Here is a 25,169-nt window from a genome sequence, read left to right as displayed (position 1 = left end):
TCCCAGCTACTTGGGAGGCTGAGGTGGGAGAATTGCTTGAGCCCAGGAGGTGGAGGTTGCGGTGAGCCAAGATTGTGCCATTGCACTCCAGCCTGGACGACAGATCGAGACACCATCTCAAAAAAAAAAAAAATCAGTTATTTAAATTTAAAAGAGTAAGCTTTCCCAGCACTGTTTCTGGCATGATATAATTAAATGTTTAAAATTATTTGATTTTTTTTTTCTTCCAATAGAAAGAAATGCAGGAGTTGAAACTAAATAGCAGTAACTCAGCATCCCTTCATCGTTGGCCCACAGAGAATTATGGACCAGACTCAGTGCCTGATGGATATCAGGGGTCACAGACATTTCATGGGGCTCCACTAACAGGTGAGCTGGCAAGTGGATAATTGCATATTTTAGTAAAACTACTTTACTTCCCTGTTTTAAGTAGATAACTTGTGAAATCACCTTATTTATATATGTTTGTTAATATACATGTCAACGTCTGTTTATATATTACTTCAAAAGCTGTATTTGGTGTTAACGGAGATTTTTATAACCCCAAGCAGAAAAAACGAGCTGTATGTGATCACATGTATATAAAGGCTTAAAGAACACTTAATCCACACCTCAGATGAGCTGAGATGAGATTATTCCTTAAATTGAAAAATGTTAATGAATAGAGTTATGCACTAAGAAATGCTTAATTAAGAACCTACACCTCTGGGGAATTATTTTGATGATAATGATGAGAGGCAGGACATTATATAGGAAATCTTACTTAATTTGAAATATTATGGTTATATAAAGAAAGAAAAGGAGTTTGGACCTGAATCATACTGGGTTTTTAAGTTCTGCTCTATCACTTACTATAATAGCTGTGTAAGTTAACCTGTCTGAAATGTGGAGATAATACTTGCCTTACATAATTACTATGAGCATTTGTGTATGTGCAGGTGGGCGTGGGTGTGTATCAGACATTTATTAGAGTATACAGTAAATAGTTAATGAACTAAGGTTACTAATAGTGTTTACTGTGGGTTGGCTATGTGCAAAAGTGCTTTGTGAATGTAATTTTATTTAATTACAGTAACTTAGAATGGCCGGTACCATTATTAATCCCTTTTTTATAAATAAAGAAATGGGATAAAGAAAGGTTAGGTAGCTTACTATTATTATACAGCTAGTTATTGATAGAGCCAAGATTCACACTCCAGTGGTGTAACTCCAAAGCACTTGCCAGTATAATACATTGCTCCCAGGCAGCCAGAAATAACAAAATTGTTCCTTTTACATACGACAGACTTCTGAAATGGTAGTAGTAGTGCCCTTTTTTTTTTCTCTTTTTAGCCCAGGAAAGATTTAGAATCAAATCTAGTTTAGATTAGCACATTTGTGTGATGGTTCATATAGTTAAGGCAACCCCACTAGCCTTTTGTGATAGTATCTTCTCAACACAAGCAAAATAACAAAATCTTTGTGAAGTCAAGCTTATTAAATGTCATAAGTCATAGATAAGTATATGAAATGTCTAACGTTCAAACCTTGTTTACTTAAAACCTTATACATCATATAGGTCCTTGTAAGAGGATAAACGAACTGGCTAGCTAGCCTTTTCTGGGGCTTTTTTAGTGATGTGTGCAGTCAGTTATTTGGTGCCTTGTGGGTCATGTTTCCATTTCTTCTGTGTACAGGCATAAAAGGCCTTCTGTTCTTATACAAGCATGTAAATACAACATTCCCATTGTCTCATTTTATTCTTGCAATGACCCTATGAAATGTGTAGAAGCAGCACATCCTCATTTTACAATTGAGAAATATGGAGACTCCAAATGGATTATTTACAGGTTCACAAAACAGCTTTGTGGCACTGAAAGGGCGAGAGCCAAGATCTCCTGATTTCTGTTCCTGTGTTCATAGATTCTTTTTCCTTAATAAAAGTAAACATATATCAAGATGGTCCTTGTTTTTTTTAAAGTAAGATGATTAAAATTAAAGATTAATGAGCTCATAGGAGATACTCAGAAGTACTGAACAGGGTGAAGAAAACTAAAAACTAACCACCTTATTAACATTTCTTATATTTGAGAGCATTTCCTTCTGGTTCTTTCTCTATACATATAGTATTTTTTATGAGATTGTTACCATGTTATTATGTTGCGTGTAGATGAGCTAGCCTGTTTTTTAAATGTTACTTTAGTTCTGAGCATTTTTAAACTTAAATGTTTTTTGAATATTAATGAGTTCATGGTATCCCATCACATGGAAGTACTGTAAATTCTGTTCCTTTATGTTGTTTCTGGTTTATGCCATTACAAATTCTAGGACACTGTCCTAGTTTTGTAGGGTATTCAAAATACTCAGTTTATGCTCTTACCACTAGTATCTGATAGTGCCATCTTCGCACTTTTGCTAATGCTGACTTACTAGTTTATAAAATCCTTTGCCAATTTGTAGGAACAAAAGTGATATCAATTTTTAAGGTTTTTTAATACTAGTCGTGCTCAACAATTCATGCAAATGGCTGTTGGTAGTTTTGCCATCTTCAACGTGGGTACCTTCCAGTTGTTTGGTTTCTTGGTAAAACTCACACACAACAGTTGGAGAAGAATTTGTATATCAACATGAATGTTAATGTGATTTTTTAAAAGCCAGCGAACACATTTGTGTTCCTTGTGAGATCCTTTGCATGAATTTGTCAGGTAATTTTTTTGACCTGAACATTCTCATAATAGCTTCAGTTTGCACAATGCAACCTCGTCATTTTGCGGATTTTCAAGGCTCACTTCGAAAACATGTTCCTTGAGGCCTATTATATTTCTTTCCTAAATTGTCTATTCATATGGTGCTTTTAAAAATTAGATTACTTTTAGTAGATTTATTAGAGCTCTTTAGTTTTTTTCCGCACAGTTTAGAGTCAGTAGTCAATTAAAGTCCCTACTTAAACTTCAGACTAAGATTTTTTTTTAAATTTAAAATTATATTTTTTCTTTTTGCTTTCATGTAGACAGACATCTTGCAAGACTTTAAGATTCTTGGGCCATTTCTGTCAGGTTGTTCTGTGTTCTGTGCCTGCTTCCTCCCCATAGTAATTTCAAAATAGCTATCCTCACCTCTGTTAGGTTTCCAAAATCAAACTTGGGCTTCTGGTTAGCCTTTTCTCGGTCTTGATTTTTCAGTGCTTTCCAGAGGCAATTGTTTGGAACCTCTTGGCACAGTTTCTGTTTCTTCTTCCATGTACAGGCATAAAAGGTCTTTTGGTTGTTTTCTGGTAAAACTATCATAAAACTGTCCAAGCAAATGACTATTGGTAGTTTAGCCGTTAACATGGGTGCCTTCTAGTCGTTTTGTTTCCTGGTAAAACACACAAAACAGAGGAGCAGATAGTTTGTACATCAGCATGAGTGTTGATGTGCTTTTTATTTTAAGCCAGGGAACACATTTTATGTTGTTGATGACATCCTTTCCATGAATTTGTCAGGTGATTTTTGAGCTGAACATTCTCAGTAATAGCTTTAGTTTACAAAATACAACCTAGTCTTTCTGCAGATTTTCTAGGCCCACTTCAAATGCATTGACCATCAGATGGCATCTTGGTTCCTTACGTCCTTTCTGTGACTGAATGTCCATAATTCCACATCATACTGATCTTTCTTAGAAAAGGCAACAGTTACTTTCTTCTTTATTCCTTTTTTAATGCTTGTGAGGTAGTTGTTGTTGTTGATCACAGTGATGCTATTCTCTTATTCTTCATGTCATATTTAGCAATTTTTTTCTAGTTTGTCATTTGATAATCTTGATTGGTGTATTTTGATGTACAGAAATTTAAAATTTATGTAGTTAAATCTTTCTTTAATTTCTATTGCTTTTGTATTTATAGCTCTTGCCTAGTCTTAACTGTAGTATAGACTTTAACAGTGTTTTCTTTCTTTTCTTTTTTTTTTTTTTAGTTGCAACTACTGGCCCTTCAGTATGTTATAGTCAGTCACCAGCATATAATTCCCGGTATCTTCTCAGACCAGCAGCTAATGTTACTCCCACAAAGGTAACAAAGGAATAATTTATACATTTATAATTATTTCCTTTTTAAATTGTTTAGGGTTCCTTCAAATAAATTCAAGAGAGCAGTAGTTCAGTATTAAAACTTTTATGTCCCTTAAAATGTAGATATTTTAAATTTATCTCCAAATACAGAAATTATACTTCTCAGTCACCTTATTTTTGTGTTACAATAAGTGTGAATATTTAGAATATTTTAAAAATGGGAGTGGTGGTGGTGGATCCTTCATCATTCTGTTTTAACAGAAATAGAACTGTAATGCCCTTGCTGACCCACTATGTGGTAAGTACTTTCGGGCCTGATACAGCTATATGTATAACAATTGATTGAAGACTCAATATTACAGTGGTAGTTGAATGTGACAGCTTTGAGGACAGAGTGTTGGGGTGCATTTAGACCCTTGCTCTTCTGCTTATTTTGACCACAGGCAAGTTTCTTAACCTCTCAATGCATCAGTTGCGTCATATGTAAAATGAGGATAATAATAATACCTTAATTCATAGGGTTTTTGGGGATATTAAAATGAGATAATAATGTAAAGTGCTTAGAACAGTGCCCAGCTGGCACATTAATAAATGCTCAATGAATGTTATCATCATCATCATCATCATCATTATTGTTAACATCATTTGATAAATTGTTTAGGAATGAAGAAGGTATTTATTTTACGACTTTAGCTGTAGATTTTAAGATGCTATAATTAATTTTCATTATATGCCAAGTATATATGCAAGTATCTTTGTAGTAATGTGGTTTTCTCTTAACCTACTTATGCCTAGCGCTCCATTATTGGAACACTAAGCTTATGGGAGTTATTTATATCCTACTGCTCAAGGTCATTGCGAAGGTCTGATTTTTCACACAGAAAATTTGCAGCCTCTGGCATAAACGGGTTAATGATGTGTACTACATCCCCTAATGAGATCTTCTTCACTTCATATTCATGTTTGAAGTTTGTGAGAATTGGTTTGCATTTAGTTATCTGTAGTTTTGTAGACAATCTACAAAATGTTTTAACTTTCTGTCTTTTAGGGCCCAGTCTATGGCATGAATAGGCTTCCACCCCAACAGCATATTTATGCCTATCCGCAACAGAGGCACACACCGCCAGTGCAAAGCTCTTCTGCTTGTATGTTCTCTCAGGAGATGTATGGTCCTCCTGCATTGCGTTTTGAGTCTCCTGCAACAGGAATTCTATCGCCTAGGGGTGATGATTCCTTTAATTACAATGTTCAACAGACAAGCACAAATCCACCTTTGCGAGAACCAGGATATTTCACAAAACCTCCAATTGCAGCTCATGCTTCAAGATCTGCAGAATCTAAGGCTATAGAATTTGGGAAAACTAATTTTGTTCAGCCCATGCCGGGTGAAGGAATAAGGCCATCTTTGCCAACACCAGCACACACAACACAGCCAGCTCCTTTTAAATTTAACTCAAATTTCAAATCAAATGATGGTGACTTCACGTTTTCCTCACCACAGGTTGTGACACAGCCCCCTCCTGCAGCTTACAGTAACAGTGAAAGCCTTTTAGGTCTCCTGACTTCAGATAAACCCTTGCAAGGAGATGGCTATAGTGGACCCAAACCAATTCCTGGTGGTCAAACCATTGGGCCTCGAAATACATTCAATTTTGGAAGCAAAAATGTGTCTGGAATTTCATTTACAGAAAACATGGGGTCGAGTCAGCAAAAGAATTCTGGTTTTCGACGAAGTGATATGTTTGCTTTCCATGGTCCAGGGAAATCAGTATTTGGAACACCCACTTTAGAGACAGCAAACAAGAATCAGGAGACAGATGGAGGAAGTGCCCATGGGGATGATGATGATGATGATGACGGTCCTCACTTTGAGCCTGTAGTACCTCTTCCGGATAAGGTTGAAGTAAAAACTGGTGAGGAAGATGAAGAATTCTTTTGCAACCGCGCGAAATTGTTTCGTTTTGATGTAGAATCCAAAGGATGGAAAGAACGTGGGATTGGCAATGTAAAAATACTGAGGCATAAAACATCTGGTAAAATTCGCCTTCTAATGAGACGAGAGCAAGTATTGAAAATCTGTGCAAATCATTACATCAGTCCAGATATGAAATTGACACCAAATGCTGGATCAGACAGATCTTTTGTATGGCATGCCCTTGATTATGCAGATGAGTTGCTAAAACCAGAACAACTTGCTATTAGGTTCAAAACTCCTGAGGAAGCAGCACTTTTTAAGTGCAAGTTTGAAGAAGCCCAGAGCATTTTAAAAGCCCCAGGAACAAATGTAGCCACAGCATCAAATCAGGCTGTCAGAATTGTAAAAGAACCCACAAGTCATGATAACAAGATAAGCAAGGCTCCAAAGAGGGGATTTGAAGGAATGTTCATCAGGAAAGGACAGTGGGACTGTAGTGTTTGCTGTGTACAAAATGAGAGTTCTTGCTTAAAATGTGTGGCTTGTGATGCCTCTAAACCAACTTATAAACCTATTGCAGAAGCTCCTTCAGCTTTCACATTGGGCTCAGAAATGAAGTTGCATGACTCTTCTGGAAGTCAGGTGGGAACAGGATTTAAAAGTAATTTCTCAGAAAAAGCTTTTAAGTTTGGCAATACAGAGCAAGGATTCAAATTTGGGCATGTGGATCAAGAAAATTCACCTTCATGTATGTTTCAGGGTTCTTCTAATACAGAATTTAAGTCAACCAAAGAAGGATTTTCCATCCCTGTGTCTGCTGATGGATTTAAGTTTGGCATTTCGGAACCAGGAAATCAAGAAAAGAAAAGTGAAAAGCCTCTTGGAAATGATACTGGCTTCCAGGCTCAGGATATTAGTAGCCAGAAGAATGGTCGTGTTGTGATTGTTGGCCAAACAAGTAGCACGTTTACATTTGCAGATCTTGCAAAATCAACTTCCAGAGAAGGATTTCAGTTTGGCAAAAAAGAGCCCAATTTCAAGGGATTTTCAGGTGCTGGAGAAAAATTATTCTCATCACAATGCGGTAAAATGGCCAATAAAGCAAACACTTCTGGTGATTTTGAGAAAGATGATGATGCCTATAAGACTGAGGACAGCGATGACATCCATTTTGAACCAGTAGTTCAAATGCCTGAAAAAGTAGAACTTGTAACAGGAGAAGAAGATGAAAAAGTTCTGTATTCACAGCGGGTAAAACTATTTAGATTTGATGCCGAGATAAGTCAGTGGAAAGAAAGGGGTTTGGGGAACTTAAAAATTCTCAAAAATGAGGTCAATGGCAAACTAAGAATGCTGATGCGAAGAGAACAAGTACTAAAAGTGTGTGCTAATCATTGGATAACGACTACAATGAACCTGAAGCCTCTCTCTGGATCAGATAGAGCATGGATCTGGTTAGCCATTGATTTCTCTGGTGGTGATGCCAAACTAGAGCAGTTGGCAGCAAAATTTAAAACACCAGAGCTGGCTGAAGAATTCAAGCAGAGATTTGAGGAATGCCAGCGGCTTCTGTTAGACGTACCACTTCAAACTCCCCATAAATTTGTAGATACTGGCAGAGCTGCCAAGTTAATACAGAGAGCTGAAGAAATGAAGAGTGGACTGAAAGATATCAAAACATTTTTGACAAATGATCAAACAAAAGTCACTGAGGAAGAGGATAAGGGTTCAGATACAGATGCAGCCAGTGCCTCAGACACAACAATAAAACCCAATCCTGAAAACACTGGGCCCACATTAGAATGGGATAACTACGATTTAAGGGAAGATGCTTTGGATGATAGTGTTAGTAGTAGGTCAGTACATGCTTCTGCATTGGCAGGTAGCCCTGTGAGAAAAAATCTTTTCCGCTCTGGTGAGTCAACAACAGGATTTAACTTGAATTTGAAATCTGCTTTGAGTCCATCTAAGTCTCCTGCCAAGTTGAATCAGAGTGGGACTTCAGTTGGCACTGATGAAGAATCTGATGTTACTCAAGAAGAAGAGAGAGATGGACAGTACTTTGAACCTGTTGTTCCTTTACCTGATCTAGTTGAAGTATCCAGTGGTGAGGAAAATGAACAAGTTGTTTTTAGTCACAGGGCAAAACTCTACAGATATGATAAAGATGTTGGTCAATGGAAAGAAAGGGGCATTGGTGATATAAAGATTTTACAGAATTATGATAATAAGCAAGTTCGTATAGTGATGAGAAGGGACCAAGTATTAAAACTTTGTGCCAATCACAGAATAACTCCAGGCATGACTTTGCAAAATATGAAAGGAACCGAAAGAGTATGGGTGTGGACTGCATGTGATTTTGCAGATGGAGAAAGAAAAGTAGAGCATTTAGCTGTTTGTTTTAAACTACAGGATGTTGCAGACTCGTTTAAGAAAATTTTTGAGGGGGGAGGGGGGAGGGATAGCATTGGGAGATATACCTAATGCTAGATGACGAGCTGGTGGGTGCAGTGCACCAGCATGGCACATGTATACATACGTAACTTACCTGCACATTGCACACATATACCATAAAAGCAAACGTATAATAATAATTTTTTTAAAAAGGGTAATTAAATTAGAATAAGATAAGAATATGTTCTTTTTGGAAAGCTTAAAAAAATTTTTTTTTTGATGAAGCAAAAACAGCCTAGGAAAAAGATTCTTTGATAACACCTCATGTTTCTCGGTCAAGCACTCCCAGAGAGTCACCATGTGGCAAAATTGCTGTAGCTGTATTAGAAGAAACCACAAGAGAGAGGACAGATGTTATTCAGGGTGATGATGTAGCAGATGCAACTTCAGAAGTTGAAGTGTCTAGCACATCTGAAACAACAACAAAAGCAGTGGTTTCTCCTGGATTTAGTTTTAATGCACCTTTGAAAAGTAACAATAGTGAAACTAGTTCAGTATCCCAGAGTGGATCTGAAAGCAAAGTGGAACCTAACAAATGTGAACTGTCAAAGAACTCTGATATGGAACAGTCTTCAGATAGCAAAGTCAAAAATCTCTTTGTTTCCTTTCCAACGGAAGAATCTTCAATCAACTACACATTTAAAACACCAGAAAAGGGTAAGTACTTTGTTGTTAAGTTAAGCACAGTTTTTCTTTCAATGTTTAGCTTGATGCAGACTCTTTGTAGGATACTAATGTTGGGATATAAATGATGCTTTGTGAACACCCCCAAAATATTTGAGCAATTTTTTTTTCTCCCTTAATAAGTTCACGGTGATGTTTCAAAGAGCAAGAGAACTTAGTTTAAGACGTTTCAGTAACTGGAAGATACTTCTATCATGCTAGGGCAGAGCAAAAGAACTCAGTACAGTATACGGACTCATGCTTGAATCATGCGCATTAACGTGAGTCTTTTTTTAAAGTGTTCATTTTCATTTGTTCAGTTTCTTTTGTCACTCAGAAAACATGATATTGAGGCTGGGCACGGTGGCTCACTCCTAGAATGCCAGCACTTTGGGAGGTTGAGGTGGGCAGATCACTTGAGCTCAGGAGTTCGAGACCAGCCTGGCCAACATGGTGAAACCCTGTTTCTACTGAAAATACAAAAATGAGCTGGGCATGGTGGTGCATGCCTATAATTAGCAGCTACTCAGGAGGCTGAAGCAGGAGGATCGCTTGAGCATAGGAGATGGAGGTAGCAGGGAGCTGAAATCATGCCACTGCACTCCAGCCTGACTGAGTGACTGAGTGAGACTTTGTCTCCAAAAAAAAAAAAAAAGAACATGATATTGAGATGTTCTCATTTTATATGTTGTATGTCAGTCTTGCTCATTTATTAAATGAGCGAAGAATGAAACTACAGGGATAAATGAATATGTAAGACAATCAGATTGGTGGTATAAATTGAGGGATTCTGGCTTTTTATGTTTTAAAAGCATATTCATTTTGTTTCCCAAAATGTTAAAAAATATTCTTTATTTTCTAGGATTTAATTTTAGCCTTTTTAAATCTAATCCCATGGCCTTTTGGACTAGCACCCCTTCCTCACAGCCTGAGAGCAAAGGTATAGAACTAGCATTCTCAGTATGAGATAACAGCAGTTTTTAGCAGGTGGTAGCTCTTAGCAAAGTATTAATAACTGTGGCTGTATGAAATTAAGTACTTAGCACTACAACATGCATGTTAAAGAATGCCAGTTTAAGCAAAGTACCTTTTGACTGGTGGCATGACACCCTTGTTGGTTTGTTTTTTTAAAATGTACTGGGATGCTGATTTGTAATGTACTTCATTGCTCTGTTATTTCAGGTCTGCTCAGTGAAGACCTATGTTTTATCTAATGTTTATCTTTAGCCACTAACGTCTGCCAGTATTCAAATGTAGTGGCAACGGCATGTATACAATATGGAAGAGTGTCCCTGTAGGGCTGTTCTTTTGTGCATGGTTTAGAAAAATGTTGTATTTGAAAATGGACCCCATTTTTAACAGCCAGCATTCTACGGCTTGCATATTATATGTGTTGCACAGATCATTTTTAGAAGTGTGGCTACTAGAGTGGAAGAAGAAGTGGGATCTGTTGAAAGCCTTCAAGAACAGGTTAGGGAAGTGAAATCTCACCATTAGTGACCAGTAACACATCTTAGCCATGCCAAACAAGTACAATGATAAAGTAACAATCTCTGAATTTTCTTTTTTAAGTATACCGGTTTTATTACTAGCTAAGGTAGCTCTTAATCTTTTATTTTTAAAGATACAGTCTTTGAGAAATGTGAAGTGTTAACTTAAAAGTGGATGTATACTTGCGTATAGTTTCTGTGAGCTCTGGGTTAGAAATCCCTGACCTAAAAACGAATGTGCCTATACACTACTGTAGAACATAGAGCCTTATTCTGTTTTGAATCTGATAATGTCATTGTCCCAAGGGACCTTAGAAATGAAGACTTTAGACATGAGTAAACTGAGGCCAAGAGAGGCTATCTGATTTACCCAAGGTGTCTTTACTGAGTAATAGCAGAAGTGGAACAAGAATCTGTATCTTACGGTGTACTGTTATTTCTCCTAGCTAGGAAATGATACTAATTTTTTGTTTATAATGAAGGAGAGGGGCCCTCCCCCTCCCCCTCCCTCTCCCTTCTTTGGTCTCCCTCTCCTTCTTTTTTCGGTCTCCCTCTGTTGCCGAAGCTGGACTGTACTGCCGTGATCTTGGCTCGCTGCAACCTCCCTGCCTCAGGCTCCTGTGACTCTCCTGCCTCGGCCTGCCGAGTGCCTGGGATTGCAGGCGCGCACCGCCATGCCTGAATGGTTTTAGTATTTTTGGTGGAGACGGGGTTTCGCCGTGTTGACCGGGCTGGTCTCCAGCTCCTGGCCTCGAGTGATCTGCCTGCCTCGGCCTCCCGAGGTGCTGGGATTGCAGACGGAGTCTCGCTCACTCAATGCTCAGTGCTGCTCAGGCTGGAGTGCAGTGGCGTGATCTCGGCTTGCTACAACCTCCACCTACCAGCCTCCTGCCTTGGCCTCTTAAAGTGCTAAGAGTACAGCCTCTGCCCCGCCGCCACCCCGTCTAGGAAGTGAGGAGCGTCTGCTTGGCTGCCCATCGTCTGGGATGTGAGGAGCCCCTCTGACCGGCCGCCCCATCTGGGAAGTGAGGAGTGCCTCTGCCCAGCTGCCATCCCGTATAGGAAGTGAGGAACATCTCTACCCGGCCGCCCATCGTCTGGGATGTGAGGAGCGCCTCTGCCTAGTCGCCCAACGTCTGGGAAGTGAGGAGCGCCTCTGCCCGGCCGCCCTGTCTGGGAAGTAAGGAGCGCCTCTGCCCGGCCGCCCCGTCTGGGAGGTGAGGAGCACCTCTGCCCAGCCGCCACCCCATCTGGGAGGAAGTGAGGAGCACCTCTGCCCGGCCGCCCCGTCTGAGAGGTGAGGAGCGCCTCTGCCCGGCCCCCACCCGTCTGGGAGGAAGTGAGGAGCACCTCTGCCCGGCCGCCCCGTCTGGGAGGTGAGGAGTGCCTCTGCCCGGCCGCCCCCTCTGGGAAGTGAGGAGCGCTTCTGCCTGGCTGCCACCCCGTCTGGGAGGTGAGTAGCGCTTCTGCCCGGCCGCCCCCTCTGGGAAGTGAGGAGCGCCTCTGCCTGGCCGCCACCCCGTCTGGGAAGTGAGGAGCGCCTCTGCACGGCCGCCCTGTCTGGGAGGTGTACCCAACAGCTCCGAAGAGACAGCGACCATCGGGAGCGGGCCATGAGGACGATGGCAGTTTTGTTGAAAAGAAGGGGGGGAAGTGTGGGGAAAGGAAGGAGAGATCAGATTGTTGCTCTGTCTGTGTAGAAAGAGGTGGGCATAGGAGACTCCATTTTGTTCTGACTAGGAGAGATTCTTCTGCCTTGGGATGCTGTTGATCTATGGCCTTTCCCCCAGCCCCGTGCTCTCTGAAGCATGTGCTGTGTCAACTCAGGGTTAAATGGACTAAGGGCGGTGCAAGATGTGCTTTGTTAAACAGATGCTTGAAGGCAGCATGCTCTTTAAGAGTCATCACCACTCCCTAATCTCAAGTACCCAGGGACACAAACACTGCAGAAGGCCGCAGGGACCTCTGCCTAGGAAAACCAGAGACCTTTGTTCATGTGTTTATCTCCTGACCTTCTCTCCACTATTATCCTATGACCCTGCCATATCCCCCTCTCCAAGAAACACCCAAGAATCATCAATAAATACTTCATAAGAAAAAAAAAAAAGTAAGGTGGGAAGGGAGAAGAGAGTGAGTGGTAATCAGGCAGGATTTGATGAAAAAAAAAAAAATCCCACAGCAGGCATAAAATCCAATCTTAGGAAGCACTTAAATGAGAAGTTTTGGCACTTAATGAAGAAAACTGCAAAACTTATATAGGATGACTGTTATTTGAACTATCAGTTCTCAGATTGGTTTATAAATTCTAAGACAAATTCGTTAAAAATTGTAGAGTTTTTTTGGCTGGATCTTGAGAGAATTCTAAGTTTTAAGTAAAAAACTAGCAAGAGTAGCTAAATTTTTTGTAAATGAAAAAAGTGACATCCTACTGAAAGAGACACTAAAACTTATCACAGTTACAGTAATGTGGTAGAATTCTGATGCAAGAATGGTACAGATTAATGTAGCAGAAGAGAGTGATACTTCCGCATAACAACAAACAGGTGCCAGGCTCTCTTCTAAGCACTTTACATATCTCAATACACTTAATTCTCAAAACAACCCCCAAGTATATTAGCATCAACACTTTACAAGTGAGGACTCTGAGGCATAAATAGATGAAGGAACTCAAAGTCACAGACTCAGATTTCTTAAGAAACCTCAGGGTCACAGAACAAGTAACAGAGCAGAGCTGAAATTTTAATTCAGGGAGTCTCGTTCCAGATCTATTGTTTCATCAACTAAGCTATACCATCTCAGTAAAGTTTGAAACAGAAACCAATGAAGAAAGAAATTCCTTCTAAGGAATTAGGTTTTTATTTCACTCCACATAGCAAAATGTATTCTGGATGGGTTAAAAAATTTTGTGAAAAATAGTTTTTAAAAACCTGGAGTGAAGTACTTGATCTTTTTTTTAACTGACTTCTGGATACAAAAGACTTTTTCAAACTTTAGATACTAAATTTAGGCCAGGTGCAGTTGCTCACGCCTGTAATTGTAGCACTTTGGGAGGCCAAGGTGGGTGAGTCACTTGAGGCCAGGAGTTTGAGATCAGCCTGGCCAACACAGCGAAACCCTGTCTCTACAAAATATACAAAATTTAGCTGGGCATGGTGGCACACACACTCATGGTGACTGTAGTCCTAGCTACTCGGATGGCCGAGGCACGAGAATCACTTGAACCTGGAAGGTGGCAGTTGCAGTGAGCGGAGATTGTACCACTGCACCCCTACCTAAAGTATTTTGACAAATTACAAAGGAAAAGATTGATAGATTTAACTACTTGAAATTGATATGTCTGGTCTACCTCTGGAAGAAATTAATAGATTATAGGGTCTCTTAAAATGTAAAGAAGCAAGTTCCTCATGTAACTTGCTCTTATGAAGAAGCCCATATATAAATTTTAAATGGGTTTTTTAATGGATTTATAAGATCTTTATATATAAGCATACTAATTCTTTGTCATGTATAAATTTAAATTTTCAAATTTCATTACCATATTTTCATATGTAATATAAACTTACGTATAAAAATGTGACAGGATTTAAGGTAGAACCAGAGGTGCTGAAATGTTTATTAATGTTGATCACTTTTAAAAACACATATACCTATGCTCTATTAGGTTCTTCAGGATGCGTCATTATAAAGATACTGAGTAATTTTTGGAGTTTGTTAATTTGGCTAGTTTTTTAGTGTTCATATCACTTGTAATAACTTGTATCGGTTTATTAAAAGATCTGAACACACAGGAGTCCTAGAGGGACAATAATTTGTAATTATTCAGATGTTTAGAAGTGTCTACCCTGCATAAGGAAAGTAGACTCTTGTATGCATGGCATTCGTTTTTGTTCCAAGACTCCCCTTAGGAATAATACTTGATTAAAATCAGAATTTCCCAAAGGGAGCCATTATTTATTACGCCTTGGCATAGCAATTCAGTTTTTACAGCTATTGACAGCAATTGGAACCAGAATGAGTAAAAATGAAGAGGGCCAGATAGAGACTAAGAGGATAAGTATCTCTGATTTCTAGAGGAGCCTACCCAAATACTAAACAAGCACAGAATCTTCTTTCTATGGAAAAGAAAAGACCCTAGTGATACCTCAACCCTGTATGCATGTGTGCCAAGAAGTAGCAAACTCATAAATAAACATAGAAAAACATACTTTGGGAGGCCATAGCTTGAGGATTGCCTGAGGTCAGGAGTTCGAGACCAGTCTGGCCACATGGGGAAACCCCATCTCTCCTAAAAAATACAAAAAAATTAGCTGGACATGGTGGTTGAGGCAGGAGAATTGCTTGAACCAGAGAGGTGGAGGTTGCAGTGAGCTGAGATCGCGCCACTGCACTCCAGCCTAGCGACAGAGCGAGACAACGTCTCAAAAAAAAATAGAACATAAGCCGGATTCTAGATTCCCAAGTCTTGTCTTCTGCCACTGAAACCACTAAATGGACAGACTATAAAATCAAAATTCAGATTGTAACAGTCAGCCACCAGTTGAGTCAAATAATTGACCATATGTAAATGAGAATTAGAAACAAAAGTGCGTTAGTCAAGGATGTGATCTGGGAAGCAAGAGCCGGGCATGGTGGCTCACACCTGTTATCCTAGCACTTTGGGAGACCTAGGCAGGCAGATTGCCTGAGCTCAGGAGTTTGAGACCAGCCTGGGCAACATGGCGAAACCCTGTCATCTACTAAAACTGCAAATATTAGTTAGCTGTAGTGGCACACACCTATAGTCCCAGCTACTTGGGAGGCGGAGGGAGGAGAATCGCTTGAACCCAGGAGACAGAGGTTACAGTGAGCTGAGGTTGCACCACTGCACTCCAGCCTGGGCGACAGAGCAAGACCCCGTCTCAAAAAAAAGATTTCACAAGCACGATCCAAAAGAGCATAAATGCCACACAAGACCCAGCAGAGGCCGGGCTCAGTGGCTCATGCCTGTAATTCCAACACTTTGGGAGGCTTGAGGCATGCGGATCACCTGAGGTCAATTCAAGACCAGCCTGGCCAACACGGTGAAACCCTGTCTCTACTAAAAATACAAAAATTAGCCGGTTGTGTTGACACATGCCTGTAATCCCAACTACCCCGGAGGCTGAGGCAGGAGAATCATTGGAACCCGGGAGGCGAAGGCTGCAGTGAGCCAAGATCGCGCCACTGCACTCCAGCCTGGCAACAGAGCGAGACTCTATCTTAAAAAAAAAAAACCACCAGAGAAGCCTGTGGAGGTGAGCCAAGGACACAAGAGGTCCAGGTCCACAGGAAAGCCACTGCCAGGCTTCACAGTCCTCTTGGTTAATGTCGTTTCTGTTTTACGCATAATATCTCAGTGGAACTTCCAAATATAAACTTTGCAAGGAAACATAAACAGTGTGCTAGCAATAAAACCACAATTAGATACCACCTCACATCAGTCAGGATGGCTACTATTAAAATGTCAAAAAAATAACAGGTGCTGGTAAGGTTGCAGAGAAAAAGGAACACTTACACTTTTGGTGGGACTGTAAATTAGTTCAGCTATTGTGGAAAACAGATCCCTCAAAGACCTAAAAACAGAAATACCATTTGACCCAGCAATCCCGTTACCGGGTATATACCCAAAGGAATGTAAGTCATTGTGTCATAAAGTCACATGTACGTGTATGTTCTCTGCAGCACTATTCATGATAGCAAAGACGTGGAATCAACCGAAGGGCCTGTCAGTGGTAGACTGGATAAAGAAAATTGGTATATATACACCATGGAATACTACACAGCCATAAAAAAATATGAGATTATGTCCTTTGCAGGGACATGTATGAAGCTGGAAGCCACTATCCTTAGCAAACTAATGCAGGAGTGGAAAACTAAATACCACATGTTCTCATTTATAAGTGGGAGCTAAATGATGAGAACACATGGACACATACAGATGAGCAACAGACACTGGGGCCTAACAGAAGGTGGAGGGGTAGGAGGAGGGAGAGGATCAGGAAAAATAAGTAATGGGTACCAGGCTTAGTACTTGGATGGGGAAATAATCTGTTCAACAAACTCCTGTGACACAAGTTTGCCTACATAACAAACCTGCACATGTACCCCTGAACTTAAAAGTTAAAAAATTTTTTTAAAACACCATTTTGCTAGTAATTTTGGAGGCACATTTATGGGAAGAAAATAGAAGTTTTCCAGAAACAAAGGCAAAAACAGGATTTATAAGGAAGGAGAGAGAGAGAAAAAGAACTACATGCAATCTCGAAACTGAATCTCATTTACATATTTTGGTGGATAACCTAATTAGCTTGTGTGTGGCAAAAAAGTCTGATCATTCTGTCCTTCAGTAGGCCAACTAGGAATATCAAAGAAAATTCAGTTGGCTTTGGATTCTTCAGGAAATACTGAAAGTGTCACTGCAGAGTGTGAGAGACTAAATCTATGAATGTCTTCCAGTGTTCTTTCATTAGCACCTTTACCTTATATTAGGTCAGGCCTGGAATATTTCTCTCATCAGAATTCTTCAGGTAGAGTTAGGTATCCAGGTTAAACTTTTTATCCTCTGTCCTTAAATTGTGTTTATTAAACGTTTTATCTATCCTTAAATTGTGGTTACATTTCAGAAGTTCATTTTTGTTAATGAGTAGAATATTTAACCTTGGAGCTATTATATTGTTTATATTTAAAATTTTCTTCTCCTTTCATATGTTTCCCCCACCCTCCAATACTAAAAGTTACCCAAAATATGCTAATTTTATTACCTAATGCCAGTTAGGTATTCTGTTCAACTTGGGTAAATATTTTAAGCATCCGGAATGGACTCATGAATCTTAAGGTGGCTTGATGATGAAGTCTGACCTGTTGAATGCATAATAATATGCCAAAGTTAAATCCTTCTTTTATTGAAGAATCTTTTATTAGAATATGAAAAGCAGTCAGAGCAACTGGATGTGGAAAAAGAACGTGCTGATAATTTTGAGCGTCATACTGAAGACCTTACAAGACAATTAAGAAATTCGACTTTGCAGGTAATTTTTTAATAAATCCAAAAATGAAAACTGTAACAGGTATATTTTAATCTCAATACTTTTTGCATAAAAAATTAAATATAGTCGGAAACAGAATTTATTCCCCCCCACTTCACCCTCCTTCCCACTTAGGAGAGAAGAATAAGACGAAACAGCTAGCAACTATCTTGCTTATTATTCTAATCTCAGTTCCCCTAGAGAATTGTTTGTTTGTTTGGGGGTTTGTTTGTTTTTCATTTCTGCTCTTTGCTCTGCCAGTGCAACCTGATCTCTTGTAAGGTTTACCATATTAGTAATTCAATGACAGATTTTAAAACTGATTCTTAATATTATCGTTCTGTAGCATGGACTTGGAAATCTTCATTTGTCACACTATGCCAATATTCTCATTAATGTACCTGTTCATTCTTCCTCTGCTGTATATGTTTTCTGCATGTTTATAGTAATGAATCATGTGTCATTTCAGTGTGAAAAAATAAATTCTGATAATGAAGATCTCCTGGCTCGTATTGAGACACTACAGTCTAATGCCGAATTATTAGAAGTACAGATTTTAGAAGTCCAGAGAGCCAAAGCAATGATAGACAAAGAATTAGAAGCTGAAAAACTTCAGAAAGAAGAGAAGATAAAGGTAAAAACAATCCTGTGAGATTGAGTCACATATATATGATGCATTTACCAAAATATTATTTAAATGAAGGGAAGACTTACTAAAGAGTAGCATTTATGAATACAGCAGAGTTCATTAATTCCTTAATACCAACCATAAATTTGAGAATCCATGCTGTGATTTGGGGGTGTATACATTTTAAACATTGAAATATTACCAAACTTTCTGTATTTTAGCATGTCAGATTTATTTTATTTATTTACTTATTTTTATTTTTTATTTTTTATTTATTTATTTATTTTTTTTTTTTTTGAGACGGAGTCTCACTCTGTCGCCCAGGCTGGAGTGCAGTGGCGCAATCTCAGCTCACTGCAAGCTCCACCTCCCGGGTTCACACCATTCTCCTGCCTCAGCCTCCCGAGTAGCTGGGATTACAGGCAGTCACCACCATGCCCAGCTAATTTTTCGTGTGTGTTTTTAGTGGAGACGGGGTTTCACTGTGTTAGCCAGGATGGTCTCAATCTCCTGACCTTGTGATCCACCCGCCTCAGCCTCCCAAAGTGCTGGGATTACAGGTGTGAGACACCATGCCAGGCTGTCAGATTTATTTTAAAGCCCCTTAAAAATACCTTTTTAATGTTGGTTGGGTTGTGTGGGTTGTTTTTATTTTTAATTTCAGGAACATGCCACTACTGTAAATGAACTTGAAGAACTTCAGGTACACCTTCAAAAGGAAAAGAAACAGCTTCAGAAAACCATGCAAGAATTAGAGCTGGTTAAAAAGGTAAAATAAAACACTAGGATGAAAATTGATGTAATGTTCACATTGTTCTGTTTTGTTGTTCTATTTGTTCTGTTCTCTCTGCGATCTCACGCTGTGGCCCAGGCTGGAGTGCAGTGGCATGATCTTGGCTCACTGCAACCTCCGCCTCCCGAGTTCAAGCAATTCTTGTGCCTCAGCCTCCCAGGTAGCCGAGATTCCACGCATGCATCACCACACCCGGCTAATTTTTTGTATTTTTGGTAGAGATGGAGATTCACCAATTTGGTTAGGCTCGTCTGGAACTCCTGACCTCAAATGATCCACCCATCTCAGCCTCTCCGAGTGCTGGGATTACAGGTGTGAGCCACCGCACTCAGCCTGCATTGTTAAACTATTCTATATATGTTGAAAAGAAGTGTTTTAGAATGTTACTTGTGGTACTAAAATAATGCTTTATAAATTATTTGCTCAAAAAATTGAAAATTTAACTTAATTCTCTAAGTACCAGTCCTTTCAGAAGAATCTAGGCTCCTGATTTACAAGATTTTGGTTTGACATTTCATTTTGTATACATGATTGTTGTATGACACATCAAGATTTAATTAATGTCAAAGCTTGAAATTTGTATTATACTTAAAACTTTGGCTGACTTTACTCCTTCAAAGATGAGGCTAAAAAGAAATGTACTATAAGAGCCACTTGACATATTAGTATTTTATAAATAAGAGCTCCGCAAGCTACAACTGTCAGTTGTAGTTAGTTATAATGAAATAAAATGAAACTAAGAAAGTTGGGTTAAACTTCTAGAAAATATTTTGTGAAATTAAAAACTAGAAAATATCCAACTCCTCATTTCTTTGTTACAGTGTAAACGATTTCAGTATTACAGAAAAGCACCCATTTATTGCTGTGGCATCATTTTAGCAATTTTACAAATGAAAAAATAATTTACAAATGAACTGATCTACTATTGTGTAAATCTTCTACTTATAAAATGTGCAGGATGCCCAACAGACCACATTGATGAATATGGAAATAGCTGATTATGAACGTTTGATGAAAGAACTAAATCAAAAGTTAACTAATAAAAACAACAAGTTAGAAGATTTGGAGCAAGAAATAAAAATTCAAAAACAGAAACAAGAAACCCTAGAAGAAGAAATAAGTGAGTTAAAGAAAATTCACTTTACCTTTTAATTATTTCATCATAACAATTTGATTTGGTGGGGGGCATTACTTGTTTATTTCACCAGTCTTTCACTGTCAGTCGGGTGTTTAACACAGTGATAAATGTTACTGGGGGCCCAGAATGGGTGTAAAACTATTTGCCATTAAGATGTTTATAGTCCACATTTATTCACTTCAACATTTCTTAAGCACCTTGCTGTTTCCTGGTCTGGGTTAACTAAGATTGTCTATGGGTTGTAATTGTTACAGCCAGGAGATGGGTACAGTAGAGTTTATGGCACTATTGTTACTACTGTCACATATGTTTGAAGTATTCCACAATAAAAAGCTAAAACAGGCTTAAAGATAAGCCAATACAAAGAAGACATATTTGTGTATTTAAATTCACTGATAAAAATTGTTACATCTTTTTCTGCTGAAATTATTTCTTGTGCTAGCTTCATTACAGTCTTCAGTACAACAATATGAAGAAAAAAACACCAAAATCAAGCAATTGCTTGTGAAAACCAAAAAGGAACTGGCAGATTCAAAGCAAGCAGTATGTTAATTTTTCAGTTTCGTATTTTAGTACTTGTTCATAATTTATTTATGAGTAACATTAAAAAAAATTTAACCAAGATTCTCATTCTGTAGGAAACTGATCACTTAATACTTCAAGCATCTTTAAAAGGTGAGCTGGAGGCAAGCCAACAGCAAGTAGAAGTCTATAAAGTAAGGGTTTTACTTTTTAAGATTAAAAAAAGTTTTTTCATGTAGAAGTGAAGTACCATTTAGAGATTTTATTAATTATCCTATAAGGATATCTAGAAAGATTCCTCAACATTTTGAGGAAGTTACAACAATAAATCAAGTCTGGCATATAACTGGAGTATATTGGTTAGCTCAAGCTAGATTATTTTCACGTATTTGGAAATTCGTAATATACTATAGAATAGTGCAAAATAAAATAAGCCTGCATTTGAACTTAATGATATTGCAGTCACAAGGAACAGTTTGTAAAATGATTTTATACATTTTCTATGTTTGTGTATATTTTTATATATATAATGTCTTGAAGTATTTAAACATTGTATGTTAAATATGTAGTCTGGGATGTTTATTTTTTTGAATTGATGTTGGTTTAAGAAAAGATAGCTTAGTGAGAAAATGTTCTACTTGTCTCTACTTTTTCAATAATAATACCTAAAGATATTTCACTACTTAATTATGCCTTATATGTACTTATGTCTCAAACCTAAAGTTTGCATTTTAAGGAAAACCTCTTTAACTAGTGAAGATAGGATTTGCTAAAGCTAAATTTAAAGATTTACCCCCAGATACAGCTGGCTGAAATAACATCAGAGAAGCACACAATCCACGAGCACCTGAAAACCTCTGCGGAACAGCACCAGCGTACGCTAAGTGCGTACCAGCAGAGAGTGACAGCAGTACAGGAAGAGAGCCATGCTGCCAAGGTGCGTTCTTCAGCCACAGCAAGCCACTGGGATTTTATTATCAGCTAGTCATTGGTTTACTCCAGGGCTGTGCTCTCCCTTTTTAGTATTTTGCTGTTAAGAGCACTTATTAGATTAAGACCTGTTCAGTTAATCTGGGTCTAACCGCAATCCCATGCCAACCCTAATCGTAACTTGGATCACTTTTTTTGCCAAAAGGAAAAACATGATGTTTTTTCCATTTCAACCTTGTTTTGCAATTTATGTGTCACTTATTTATAAAGCTTTTTTTATTAGAAAAGTGTTACAGTTCTTAGGGCTAAATGATTATAAATAACATTTTAATAGCATGGCTGTGGGGGGCCTACTTTCTTGTCATCATCCAAAACAGACACAGTGCAGTGGTTGTGTTAGATGCAGCTCTTATTTAAGCAATCATGGCAACACTGTTGTGGGAGTTTACAGATCACTTCAAGAAAGTGGAAGACCTAGAACTTAACACTTAACCACCCTGTTTTGAAAACTGAAGTTCAAATAACTTAATTTCTTTGAGTTAATTTTTCTCAAATTTATAAAAAGAGGAGATATCATAAGAGAAAATGTTTATAAAGTTCCAAAAGTACATAGTGTCACTATAAAATGTATGGTTAGTAAATTAATCTACCAGGGTAGAAGACATGGTAGAAACAGATCTCTTATCAGAAAATATGTATTATTGAGAGGCCTTTAAAAAGTGTAAGGCCTCCCAACATGAAGACCTGATAAATGTTGGAGGCAATGGATATCCTAATTACCCTGATTTCTTATTACACATTGTATGCATCCATCAAAATATCACATGTACCCCATAAATATGTACAATTATGTATCAATTAAAATTTTTTAAGTGTAAAGCCAACAGAAGTATGCTTTTTAGCAAGGTTAATCAAGAAACCAAAAAGAATGTCAGCTGTCTTTCTCATTTTCAAAAACAGGTTTTTATCTCAATTTGTTAATCTCTGAAAGAAAATAGAAGGACCCTGTTACAATAGAAAACGTTTCTCTCTTTTAAATGTTATAGGCAGAACAAGCTACTATAACCTCTGAATTCGAGAGCTACAAAGTCCAAGTTCATAACGTTCTAAAACAACAGAAAAATAAATCTGTGTCTCAGGCTGAAACTGAGGGCGCTAAACAAGAAAGGTAAAGTCTAAATTAAATATGCAGAGTTTTCCTCCCACAATGCAGGTTCTTCACCAAGTAGATTGAAAATCCTATTATGTTTTTTTTTTTTTTTTTTTTTGAGACAGAGTTTCGCTCTTGTTGCCCAAGCAGGAGTGCAGTGGTGCAATCTCAGCTCACTGCCACCTCCGCTTCCTGGGTTCAAGTGATTCTCCTGCTTCAGCCTCCTGAGTAGCTGGGATTACAGGCGTACACCATCGTGCCCAGCTAATTTTTGTATTTTTATTAGAGACGGGGTTTCACCATGTTGGCCAGGCTGGTCTCAAACTCCTGACCTCAGATGATCCACCCGCCTCAGCCTCCCAGAGTGCTGGGATTACAGACGTGAGCCACAGCACCCGGCCTAAAATCCTATTATGATTTTTAACTGTGAAATTATGTGTATTGTTACCAAAGAGAACAGAATTTCTTGACTTCACTGTGTCTGCAAACAGTAACAGGGAAACTTCATTACAAAGGACACTGTTGCAAACTCTAAAATTAGATGTTAAAGTGCACAGTGAAGCCAGAATATGAGATAATAGGCTCACAGTTCAATCTTGTCTTAATAAGATCTTGTCATGGTAGAAAATACAAGCATTAAAATTACATTATGATTTGTTTTTCCAATTTTGAAAATTTAGAAGTAAAAATTAAAATGCTAAGTATACTTATTTGCCATTAATTTAGGTTAAACAGAAGTTGCTTTAAAATATTTCACTTATTTCAAAAATTTTAAATTTAGTACTGAATTTTGGTCTAGAATTAAACTTTTCTTATTTATGACCATTTCAGTTCTATTTGAATGGTATACTGTTTATGCTGCTTTAAAACTAGCATACAGATCCTGTTTGTACTGGGAGTAAGAGAGAGATAGGGCATTCCATGGCATCTGTGTTGAGCGGTTCAGTATTCAAAGCAGTTTTACATCTGGCTCTTACTGTTCTAAACAAGACTAATTATTCTGAAATTTTTGTATGTTTATGTTTCTGTTACTTTCATTTAGGAATCTATTAAATATAGAGACTGTAGATTGAAACATGGTATTTTCTTTCCAGTAGCTCATTATATAAAGGGGAAATTAGATACTGATACATTTCATAAATATAAATGTCACCATTTTCAAGAGCCATTTTTGACCATGCCTAAATTTTGAGTTCACATTATATGAATGTAAATGTTTTGTGTTCCTTCTACTTTCTTATAATATACATTTTTAAAAAAGAGAAACTAATAGTGTATTGTACTCATTGTGGCAGAATCAGGATTTTAACTATTTCCACCTAGTGTTTTTTCCAAGTCTAAAAAGACCTGCTTTTCTTCAGGGGTTATCTTTCACTGTAACTTGGTCTGACATACCATTCTTATAACAACAATTTAAGAACTGTGTGAGTGCGCCAGGCATGGCAGTTCACACCTGTAATCCCAGCACTTTGGGAGTCCAAGGCTGGCAGATCACCTGAGGTCAGGAGTTCAAGACCAACCTGACCAACATGGTGAAATGCTGTCTCTACTAAAAATAAAAAATTAGCTGAGTATGGTGGTGGGCAACTGTAGTCCTAGCTACTCAGGAGGCTGAGGCAGGAGGATCACTTGAACCTGGGAGGCGGAAGTTGCAGTGAGCCGAGATTGCGCCACTGCACTCCAGCCTGGGCAACAGAGCCAGACTCCGTCTCAAAAAAAGTAGTGTGAGGTTTTTTCTTTAACTGACATCGTCCTGTAACATAAAATAGGCTATTTTGGTGCCCCTTTTTCAATATGAAATTCTAAATTTTGGAGAAATTTTTTGTAAATCTGTAGTGCCTAAGATTTTAAATCTGGCTATAGTATCTTTTGTATTATATTTAATCCTAGTCTTGAATTCTTCAGACTATTATATTTCCTTTAGAATTATCCAAGTGTATGGCATTGAAAGGTTAAACGGTTAAACTATATTTGAAACCACAAAATCAAATTCACCTTTTTCAAAAAATTTTAAAACTGTATTTCTGTTTTAGGGAACATCTGGAAATGCTGATTGACCAGCTAAAAATGAAATTACAAAATAGCCATAATAACTTACAGGTTAATGTATCTGAACTTCAAACATTGCAGTCTGAACATGATACACTGCTAGAAAGGCACAACAAGATGCTGCAGGAAACTGTCCAAAGAGGCGGAACTCTGGGAAAAGTGAGGCTGTTAGCAGCACTAACGCTGTACCAGACAGCAATGTATTTCTTTGTTGAAACTTCTAATATGTTGATCCTTGAGATAAATGCAGATTAGAAAATAAAAAATAGACATTTCTAAAGGCTTGGTAACTTTGCTTTATCTACCTTAGAGCTTCGCCTTTTACGTTGCTTTTATATTTTGCATTTTTAAGAACAATTAATGTCTAT

The 25,169-nt window shown here is 38.2% G+C and overlaps 1 pseudogene; it reads left to right on the top strand.

Moving 5' to 3' along the window:
- The window catches only part of LOC129047330 (ranBP2-like and GRIP domain-containing protein 4), a 56,074-nt pseudogene extending 30,993 nt beyond the window's left edge, over positions 1–25,081 (top strand).
- Positions 25,082–25,169: the final 88 nt, after the last annotated feature.

Source organism: Pongo abelii, chromosome 12 (genome assembly GCF_028885655.2).
Source record: "Pongo abelii isolate AG06213 chromosome 12, NHGRI_mPonAbe1-v2.0_pri, whole genome shotgun sequence".
Taxonomy (NCBI): Eukaryota; Metazoa; Chordata; class Mammalia; order Primates; family Hominidae; genus Pongo; species Pongo abelii.
Note: the sequence above shows the minus strand (reverse complement) of the source record. Positions and strands in the feature narration are given on the sequence as shown.